This window comes from Adiantum capillus-veneris, chromosome 7, assembly GCF_014529385.1.
Source record: "Adiantum capillus-veneris isolate H3 chromosome 7, ASM1452938v2, whole genome shotgun sequence".
Taxonomy (NCBI): domain Eukaryota; kingdom Viridiplantae; phylum Streptophyta; class Polypodiopsida; order Polypodiales; family Pteridaceae; genus Adiantum; species Adiantum capillus-veneris.
This window is the reverse complement of record NC_140937.1, coordinates 103,994,438-104,006,062: the sequence shown is the minus strand read 5'-3', so window position 1 is coordinate 104,006,062 and position 11,625 is coordinate 103,994,438. Positions and strand designations below refer to the sequence as shown.

At 41.9% G+C, this 11,625-nt stretch overlaps 1 protein-coding gene across 1 annotated transcript in view; it reads left to right on the top strand.

Annotated features, from left to right (window-relative positions):
• Window positions 1–3,583: 3,583 nt before the first annotated feature.
• Window positions 3,584–11,625, top strand: part of LOC147454360 (uncharacterized) — a 64,655-nt gene continuing 56,613 nt past the window's right edge. The window contains exon 1 of the mRNA XM_086516349.1: window positions 3,584–3,738. The gene's annotated coding sequence lies outside the window, so the exon portion shown is untranslated. The remainder of the gene's footprint in view (window positions 3,739–11,625) is intronic.

Genomic DNA, 11,625 nt, shown 5'->3' with positions numbered 1-11,625 from the left:
ACACTCTATGACTATCTAATATTTCCATTGCACACTAAGTAATACACCTCTTTGTTGTGTGCCTTGAGCTTCCTTAGTCTTCTCCAAGCTGTGTGTGTTTCCGTGCAACCCTATTTCCAACACTCTGCTCACATTCTTTGGTCCAAATGAACTTATTCCCTTTCTTGGTCAACTCATATAATGGAAGTGCTTTAGCTGCAAACATATCAATAAACCGTTTGTAGAATTTGACATACCCTAGAAAAGAGCTCAGTTCAAACAATGCTACACTTAACTTTATCAGTGGCCATCTCAATGCCATTTCTGGAGACAATGTGTCCCAGAAGCAGTCCTTTTCATACCATGAACATTGATTTGAAAGGGTTTAGCCATATTCTTTTCTCCCTACACCTCTCAAAAACCATCTCCAAGAATAGTAGATGCATTTACTATGTGGAGAAGATGGTGAAATCATCTATGAATATAGCCAAAAATTTGTGTAAGAATTCATTGAATATATCCCTCATACATCACTGGAAAGTTGCTGGAGCATTAAGGAGTCCAAATGGCATGACTAGGTAAATGAATGCTCCCCCCCATTTAGTGATAAATGTTGTTCTAGCTCGATCTTCATGTGCAATCTTAAGCTGATTGTAGCCATTGTAACCGTCCATAAAGCTGTACATTTTGTGGCCTACAATCTCATCCAATAGCATGTCTATAAAGGGAAGCGAGAACGGGTCTTTAATGGTCTGAGCATTCAGTTTCTTGTAATCCACACATACCCTTAACTTTCATTCTTCTTGGGGACTACCACTACCACTATTGGAAATAGCCAGTCTCACTGCTTGCAACCTCTGTTATGAACCCTGCCTTGAGAAGATTGTCTATCTCCTCCTTCACCTTCTTGGCATAGTTGGGGTTCATCCTATATCTCTACAACCTCACTGGTATGGCATCTGATTTTAGTGGTATTCTATGCTGGCACACCTTGGGATCTACTCCTTTAAGACCAGTGTGTTCCTAGGCGAATACATTCTTGTACTTCTGGAACAGTGCCTTTGCTTTTTCCTTAATCTTTGGCTTGAGATGCTTATTGATTTTGATCATTCGAGGGTTCTCCTCTGAGCTGAGATTCCATTCTTTCATTTCTTGATCATCTGGAAGCAACCAATTTGGACCTCCTTCCTTTCACTTAGCCAGTGACTCAGCTTCCTTTTCAGTCCTAATGCCAGCAACATAATCATTAAAGGGGTTGCTTAACTCCAGCAATCGATTCTGAGTTTCTATTTCATCGACTGCTTGGTTCCCCTGATCCGAGTCTACCTAACTAGTTCCAACATCACCAGACCAAGTAGTCTAGTGGCAACATTTTGGTTAAGGTCTCACATCCATAATATTGTTCTTGCCTTTTGGTTTTGGTTCAGGAAGGTGATCGGGAAGGGTGGATAAGACATGATCAATAGGGGGCAATGACGAAGTAGTTTTGGTAACCTCACGGAGGTCAAAGTGGGGAAGATGTGCTATAGGGGAAATACAAAATGAAGAAGATGGTGGAGATGATGATGAGGTGAAAGTGGAAAAAGGGGAGATTTGTGGCGAGGAGGGGACATGAGCAACATGATTAGGCACCGTCATGTCTAGAAGAGAGTGTATGATAACGAGGAGCAAAAGGATACGAAGAGACAGTAGCAAGGTGGATGTTTGAGTTGCTAGTGCTACTTCTAAGCCAGTGGAACCTGGCCATGGTGCTTGTCTCCCCCAACCCCCGCCTCCCAACCTCCTATCACTGTCAGTATGCCATGCTAATTTTGTTAATCTATTAAATCACAAGCACCTCCTACTTCAAGCAAGCGGCACCTCCATGCTACCATTTCTGCCTACCATCAACTCACAATAGTGGGCGCTTCCAATAGACAAGCTCGACTCTACCTCGACAAAACTACAAGGTTCGTAATCGGATTAAAACCTCCATGCGTATGTGTTTGCTTAAACAACACATAAAAACTAAGGAGTACGACACAACTTCCGTTCCTTATACTCTTGGAAGGACACATTGCCGACTCTCCACCATACTTTCGTATGTCACTTTTGTGCATGCACTATACATTTTACGTTTTCGCTTTATGCCCCATTGCATGATGAAATATTTAACTAGTCACATTGTTTTCATGTAGCTTAACACAAATAACATTCTCTGCCTTGCACACTTGGATGACACTTGTACATGATTACCTGGTCAGTAGTGCACTTCGATAGAGTTCGTCATTGCTTTTTGTATTTTCATTTTGCTAGGGTTCCCTTGGTTTAATTTAGTTACATATTTTTCTCACTAGTAGATGCTTGGTGTCAATTATTGTATATATTTCATACATATACATGCACTCCTTTTTTTATAGTTTGGCAATGCATTTTATATATTTCATTAGCCATCTGTTTACTTGTTTACGATATCTATTTATGCTCCTTGTCACTCACCTGACTTTTTAACAAATCAAAACTACATTCTCTTTCACATGCTTCACTTAAATTAATGTGTTGTTAAACGTATGCTTCTAAATCGTTTATAGCTTTTGATTTTTTCATTCGTTGTTATAATGTCTTTATTTCATGTTTATTAAATTTTATCATTTTTTTGTTAAATTGTTGATCTCCTTACACTAAGTCCATTATTGATGAACATAACATTCCTGACAAACTTCTTCTATACCAAGACTTGGTGTCAATTATTGTTTATGTTTGATATATATACATGCACTTCTTTTTATAGTTTGGCAATGCATTATATATCTTGTATTAGCCATTTACTCACTTGTTTTCTATATCTACTTATGCTCCTTGTCACTCACGTGACTCTATAACAAATCAAAGCCACATTCTCTTTCACATGCTTCGCTTAAATTAATGTTGTTGTTAATGTTTGCTTCTAAATTGTTTATAGTTTTTAAATTTTTTATTGGTCGTTATATGTATTTATTTTTATATTTATAAAATTATATTTTTTTTGGTTAAATTGTTGATCTCTTTACATTAAGTCCATTATCGATGAACATAACATTCCTCATAAACTTCTTCTATACCAAGGCCTACCAAGCAAGACTAGTTAGAGTCCCATTGATTGCTATAGTCTCCCCTCCCCTTTAAGTGCCATGGGGTGCAAACCATGGGATCGATGATCCATATTCAAATTGCAACCGCCATTGAATTTCGACTGTCCATCGCGAGATCAGTGCAAAAGATACTAATCTTAGGATGCGGGGCGTAATCTCGGGACGTCCCACCCCTTCACACCTATGATTTGAATCCTCGCGAGCAAGGTGAGAGCCCAATGCCCTAACCATCACACCTGCGTGCGTACATTGCTTTAGATGCAAGACCGTGTGTTTATAATTTAAAAACGTTACTCTCGAGATTAAAAAGAACAATTTTTGGGATTTCAAAATTAATTATTACAGATTGACGACCAAGATTCCACGATAACTCCGATCTAAATATGGACCACTGATCCCATGGTTTGCACTGCACGGCACATATAGGGGACTCCTTCATTTACGTAGCTGGTAAGTAGATTTATCATAATAAGTTGTACGTTCCTATTCGCCTGTTCAAGCTTCAGTTTGTGATGTGGCACGTGGCAAGCTGAATAGCAGGGTTTTATGAGCTCTACTTTGTGGCGGTAGAGAGAGAGAGAGAGAGGGGAGTGAGTTCTCTGCTGCGAGCAAGTTCAAAGCAGATCGCTGAGTTTCGACTGTCGTTCAGGTTCATGATTTCCTGTCCTGCTTTATCGGATGTTTGTCGATTTTGCTTCGTTTGTTGGAGAGAGAGAGAGTGAGAGAGTGAGGCTTTTGCTTTAGGGTTTCATTAGGGTAGCTTACGCAATTCAAACGCTTGGGTTCAAGATTTTCAAAGCTGCCCTTACTTGATTCTATGACCGCCCAGCTTCATATTCCTTTTAAACGCTGAGACCAGGCTATTTGGAAGACGTTCTTTATGCAACAGACACATACATTGGCAAGAGGTTCTTTGCGCAACAGACATACACAAAATTTGCACAATAGAGAATAGGAAGAGGATGTTTCTTTGAGCCGAGGGTTTTTTGGGACCTTGCTGGAAGTTTGCTGTAGAGGTTATGGTCGCTAGAGCAAGTCAATGCTCAAACATGCAAGGCAGGATGGGGCATAATGCATCCATGAAGTTGGAATCTCTTTGTCACATTCCATGGTACATGTTGGATTTGCTGGAAAAGTTGTGTCCAAAGTTTAGGAAACCATACATGTCGAAACAAATTTTGGTGCAACCGCAGTTAAGATCGTTGTGTCACACGATCAGCAATGATTAATGGTATCTACTTGTTGTGTTGTTTTGATGAGGTTCAATATAAAGCTCTCGCTAGTGCAGAAGGAGCAAATGTTTAACAAGTAAGAGATGGGAAGATAAACACCTTATCGCACTAACACCACATGTCATCTACCACTTATGTTGATGCTGAGTAAAAAGGAGGGATGGTGACCTTTTGGAGTCACTCTACGAGTGTGATTCAGAGTTGAAGTGAAACTTTATTAGGTTTCACCTCCTGTGGTGGCTTTGGCATCATGTAGGAGGGAGTGAGGGCTATTTTGTAACTATGCCTAGCCAATCCCAAAAAAGCTGGACAACAAGGTTTTTTTTTTTGGTTAGGTTTCACCTTATTAGCTTGTTTTGCCTTGTATTACCCTAGGCTGACCTAAACCCTTGAAATAGGAGTTACAGCTTGTCCACATGCACGTAGGGTTAGATGTGCACGCGACAAGAGATGAGCACATATATCAAAAGGTACAAGTGATGACTAGGGCTGAGCTGAACCTTATGAGGACTAACTTTGAAAAGAAGTATCTTCTGCCTTGCAAGCCTACATAACTGAACTATATAAATTATCATACAGACAAAGAGGAAATGCAAAATGTTGTGAAAGCCGAAGTGATGGTTACTCTGACAATATTGCAAAAGCAATTAGATGAGACAAGTGTCGCTTTTGAAGCATGGAAATCCAAAGTGGAAAAATTGATGAGTGAAAGGGTTGCTATGATTGAAGGTCTTAGAGGTGAACTTGCAAAATATAAAAGCACAAGTTGGAGAAGGATGGGGAAACTCAACCCTCATTGATAGAGGAGAGGAGTTGAGTAACATTAAGGAGCAAATGAAGACACTCCAAGAGGGGGAGTAACAAAAAACAAAAACAAGAATGACGAAGTAGAGAAGTGGATTGAGGTCGCAAAGAGAGGAAAAGATGGAATATCTACTACCATACCCCCATCCACCATCATTAACTTGACCTTGGAGGAGGAGCAAAAGAGGAAGACGAGAGCTTTCTATATCCATATCACAGGCCTCAAGGACACTAACAATGTAGAAGAAGAAATTAATAAACTCCTGAAACAAATGATTTTCGCAGCATCTTCAGTAGAATCTCTCGATGCTGCAAAGTTTCCAATAGTTCGTGAATTACATGTTGCCCCCTCTGATGCCCTAGGTAGTGCCACCTTCTCCGGCACCAAAAAGTACAAGAGCCTCCATTTGACAACCTACTCACCCTTCTCTTCCAATTAGGGGAATCTTTAGGAACATGGTACATGTGTCTGACCTTGATCGAGTGCAACGCCTCTACCACCGTGGTTGCCCCCACCCTGCCGCCACCTGGGTACAATGGTTGGAGCCCTTATGGATATCTCCGTTAATCTACATCGAGGGTTTGCACCAAACCAACCAAAAGATTTCAAGGGTGGTGGGATGACACTGAAACTTCTCACTTTTTCTGAAGTGAAGGATAGGAAGAATGCCTTGCAATTCCTCCAATGATTTGACATCATCTATGCTTTGATAATCTACACAAAAGAATCAAAGATTTCTCGAGGTACGGGATTTCTCAAAGATAATGCTATGTAGTGGTGAAATTCAATCACTACCAAACCGCATTTTCCAAGGACTTGGCAGGCTTTCAAGATTTTTTTTACACGCAGTTACAGGACCTCCTTGTTCAAAGTCTAGATTTTGTTAAAATGGGGAAGCTTGAAAATTTTTGCCACGAAGACCATGGAAGACTACAACCAAAGGTTCCTTGTTGTCTAGCTTCTGGTGTCTTTCTTCAAGCTGATTCCCTTGGAGGACCAATGCGAGCGATATACAAATTGACTACCATCACCTTTATAGGAATATCGTCTTTCTAAATTATGGACCATGCTGCGGTCATATATAAACGTATGCAAGCGAAGTTGGAGTGTACTACAGAAGAGCCTCCGGCAAAGCATCAAAATCCTCGGCCACAACGAACAGTTCCTTGGGATTCTCGTGAAAGTCAACCACAAAGGCCTCATTTGACGCCTCAACATATAGAAACTTTGCTTTGGATGTTTTCAATCACAACAATAATTTCTTTAATTGTCCCAACAAACCAATAGACCCACTGAGCCAACCCTTGCTTCGACTGTCACAGACTTGGGCACCCCAAGTCTAGAATCTGGCACGACACACGAGAGAGAGTCACTTTAAAATACTTCACACTTTAAACTTTGACTTGACATAGCTTGACGTAGTTTCTTGCCAGAGGTATTGGCCCCAAAATCTGGTGCCCCTTTCGGTATTTATTTTTATATTAATGCTTGAGCAAAGTACGACACCCAAGGGACCTCTGCTCTTAGACTCTGCGTCCAGATGCTCTGAAGAGTAAGGCCCCAATAGGTATATATATTTATTCTTACAAGGGATGCCCCAAAAGCTTCTAACTAAAAGCAAATAATCCCAAAAACAATTGGTTCTTAAAAAGTTGCCAAAAGCATAGTCACAAGGGACGCATTCCGGGGCGGGGCTAAAATGGATTTTTAGTGTAAAAAAGAGGGTGGGATGGCAAGTGGGGACGGGAAGCCCGAAAAAGGGCGTCCCTTGTTACTATGGCCAAAAGTCATCAGCGCAATTTGCAAAAATCCATACAGGCTGCCACGTCAGCACCTATCAACGCGAATCACGGAAGTCCATACAGTCTGCCACGTCAGCCTATCGTATTGTCTGTCCGTACTTTCTGCCACGTCAGCATGCTGTACTGTCCTGCCACGTCATCTGTAGTGTCCGTGCAGTATTGCCACGTCATCATTTTGTGACATCGACATTCGATAGATCCTCAGGACCACCTCCGGCTAAGCGAGCTAGAACTGCAATTGGACTTGTAGAGCTTATGGCAAAATCAACAGCTTAAAAGCCCTTATCTTCTTTGACCCAAGAGCCACCGAGAATTTTATCCATCCAGACTTCCTCAAGCAAAAAATGGACTTTGACTACGATCCACAAGCTGGAGAACTTGAAGCCGAGCTAGCCACTGGGCAAACTCAACAGGTGGTACCCTCTTTCAGTCACCATCTAAGGATACTATGGAAAGGTAGACTTCCATATTATGAAGTTGGGCAATTGTGACGCTCTCTTGGCATGCATTGGCACGACAAGAATGATGCGACACTCCAGATCCAAAACTATACAATCACTTTGATACAACAAGACAAGTCATTCGTTCTTAAAGTTTGATTGTTCGAACAAAACCCCGAATGAATTTTCTAATTGCTTTGTATTTAGATACTTTTTGACTTTTGTTTAAGATACTGTTCGTTTGGAATTTGTTTGAAATGGATGTTATATGTCTTGGTGCCAATTTGAGATTGCTTGATTCTGGTTTGGATATTGGTTTCAATGTTTTTTCGAACACTTTTTGATACTCATGGCTCGGGCTTTCCCAAAAGGAGTACTGAAGAGATGAATTGATGCCTCATAAGGTTTGAATCTACCTATGGCTCGGACCCTCGTGGTTATTTGTGGGGAAAGTATTGAATGCTTGAAAAAGTGGAGTTTTTACACTCATGGCCCGGACCTGGTTGGTTATTTAGGGGAGGAGTATTGAAAGGAGATTGGATATAGTCTGAGCAGTGTTTACTCTTGGAACCTCCAAGCGACGTAGGCTGCGGTCTAGGGAGTGTTTGGTTGTAAAAAACCTCTATATCTCATGGCCGCGACCTCTTTAGGTTATTTGTCGGAGTGATGAGGGAGTCGTTGAATAGCTCATGGTCCGGATCAGGATGGTTATTTGCGGGGGGAGTGTTCATCGATGACTACTTGGGTTTGTGTCTTGTAACATGCATATGTAAGCATCTGTGTTGCATTGTGATGTGCCACTTGAGTGAGATTACGTGGGTATGTAATTATAGTGCATCGAGACACTCGTTACAAATTAGCGCGGTTTGGGTATGATGGCTAATTTTGTGACATCAGAATATCAAGAGCTCCCATATGGAATGAGAAAACAAAATGACCATTAAATATTATTTTTACAACTTCAGTTGTTTTGCAGATGTAATTGGGGACGATTACTCTTCTTCCAAGAAGGGGGGATCTGACAAACTGTTGATGTGTCAAGCCGTTGAAGTCTTACCTGATCTTGATGGTGATTTCGTTGAGAGACCTGTAGTCAATGCACATTCTCCAAGATCTATCTTTCTTTAAAACCAACAATACTAGCAAACAATAACGTGATGTACTGGGCTGAATGAGACACTTCTCTAGAAGCTCTTTCACTAGGTCATAATTTCCTCTTTCTTCTCTTGAATCCTCTAATAAACTTGCATTAGGTTCCCTTAGTTCGTCGGAACCCACGGATGTGCTACCATGTGATTCTCGTATTGCTATGGAATCCTGTGATGATCTGTCATCCGGTTTCCCCGAATCATTCTTCTCACTGGAAGACTGTTGCCTTGTTGAGGTGGATATTGTCACAAAATGATGACATGGCATGTCCAATTTGATAAGACCTAAAGTTATAAGCTGTTCCAACTTATAGGGTCCCGTTCGATGGGGCCCTAGGGACACTAGAGAATTAGAGAGAGAGAGAGAGAGAGAGAGAGAGAGAGAGAGAGAGAGAGAGAGAGAGAGAGAGAGAGAGAGAGAGAGAGAGAGAGAGAGAGAAAACACGCTGACGTGGCAACTGTACGGACGCTCCGCGTTTTGCACGGTTGGTTACGTGGCAACCGTACATAATTCCGTTCTCGATGGCAAGACAACCATTGACTCACCATGAAAGTCAGCCCTCAAGAAACCTCTTGTTCCACGGATGTTCACTGAAGATGAACTCGGTGACGTTGTCAAAAGATGAGTCAACCAACTTTTGGGGGGCCAAGAAGCATCCGAGGAGACGCAGCAAGGGAGTAGAGTACCCTGGTTATTTGGGACGTCAGTTCGTTTACAAATGCATGAAAACCAAAGAAGCATGTATGCTTCGAGGGTTTGTCTAGTCTGTCCTCATCTTCTTCTGATAGTTCCGACAATTCTTCTTCTAATTCGAGTGATAAGGACAGAAAGAGCAAGAAGTGACGAAAGAACCGGAGATATGGAAAGAACAAGAAGAGGGTCACGAAAAGCGGATTCCACCGCAGATCCCAGAATTTTTTTGACAGTTTTGATGAGGATTCATCCTCTTGCGAGAGTTCGGACTCTGAGGACCGGATGTTTGATTCAAAGAGGAAGCATTTTTATAGAGCAAATCAATACAACTTTCTCGAAGACAAGAACAAGAAGACTAAAGAATTCAAGGAGGGTGGACAAGCAATCAAATTTGATACCCTTTTTAGGGTTTAGAGATGCTCACAGAGCCTTCCTTTTATTTAGGAATTTGACATAGCTTTTTCTGGAGGGCGCTACTCAGAGCACTCAAAGATTAAAAGGGCGGCATCTTATTTGAAAGGAAATGCACGGACATGGTGGTCCACTCTTCTCTTACAAAAGGAAGCACCGACAAAGTGGCTAACATTCAAGCGACTTTTCATCTCTTCTTGGCTCACTCAGGAGTACGAACGTGACGTGGTTATAACTTGGAATCATCTTCGGATGATCGAGGGAGACACTTTGGATTCACATTGCGAGAGGTTTTGGGATGCTTTTCTACCTTCCTCTTCCTTCAAAAAAGATCAGTTTCAAGCAACAAATCGAGCGATTTTGCTGTGGACTTCCCAAAGAGAGATTCAAGGTTATTGTTTACTACAGAAGTCCAAGTCTATCCAACAACTGATGGGACATACTAAGCAAGGGTTTGCTATGCATGCGGGTAACTTGACTTATCCAACAGATCAACAGTTGATACCAAGGACCGAACAAAATTCGATCAACGACAACAGAAGAAAAAGGAAATTTCAGAAAAAGAAAGATAGACGTTCTCGATTGACGGAGGAACAAAATCCGAGTATCTCAAAGAAGGCAAGTGTTTTGATTGTGGAGAACAAGGACATATCGCAGCACTGTGCCCCAAAAAGGCACACAAAGGACCATCAGAAGATAGGCCAGAGAGTTCCAGAGCAGCCGAAGAACGTGGAAGAAAAGGAAACATGAAAGCAGGACTGGTACCGGATTGTGTGGGGATTGACCTAGATCAGATGGATGAAAGCACAGAACTTTGTCGTTTATGGGGCAAAGTACGACAAAGAAGCCCTCATCTTCTTTGACGGAGGAGCCAAGGCCAACTTCATTTCACCCGAATTGGCGGCTACACTTGGAATTACGCCCGACAGAATGGGGCCACAATAAGAGGTTGGTCTACCGGCACCCGGATGTTGCCATTACACCTGTCATTGGCGAACTTCATTTGCATTGTCAGGGGAAGGCACGAGGACTTCTACAACCTGCCTTTGGAAGGGCGTGACGTCCTTCTAGGAATCCCTTGGTTCCACACGAACAATGCAATGTTCGATTATAGGGCCAAGAATGCGACTTTCACGAATGAGAAGGGCAGAGAAATTGTACTTGATGTAAAACTGAAGGGCGAGTTTGTCCCACTTGTATCGGCTTCGGCCATTTCTAAATTAATGAAATCCAATCTTTTTGTTTACTCGATCTTCTTGAAAGAACTGAATAATGAACAACGATCAAATATGTGTGAATTAGAAAAGGAACGACAAGAATTTCTACACGCACATGTTGACTTTTTCTCTGAAGGCCTACCAGGCGAGTTACCTCCTTCTCATCCTGAGGATCACACGATTGATTTGATTCTCGGAAGTACACCACAAAACCGGCCACCTTATCAAGTTAGCCAAGCCCAAAATGAAGAAATAATGAACCAAGTAAAAGAACTTCTTGAGAAGGGTCTCATCCAACCTAGCACTTCACCTTTCTATTCTCCGGTGTTGCTAGTCCTCGTGACATATCCCCCTCTTGAAATGGCAAACGTCCTCGATTGCATACCATAAATACATGGCATTGATGATCTTGTGTTGTTAGCACCCTTTTATCATCGCACGTATCCACAAGAAAGACTGTCAAAGCATGTGTACAAATGACTTAATGAGACCTAATGAGGCACTTTGCAAAGGTAACCTGCGACGGGAATTAACACTTAAAGCACACACGGCTCGGAAGCTAGAATGCTCCGAGCAGATGCCGACAACCTGTAGACCCCAAATTGTGGGAATTCTTTACCTGTATTCAGCTAGATACCACCTGTTTTGGCAAAATTTCGGCAGTATAACAGCCCCAAAACTTGCCCGAAACCAATTCCCATGCTGGATCTTACTTCCACTGGCATAAACCCGTTGATTCCTGCCCAAAAACAGTAAATTCAGCACGCTGTATGAACTGGTTTTGCCT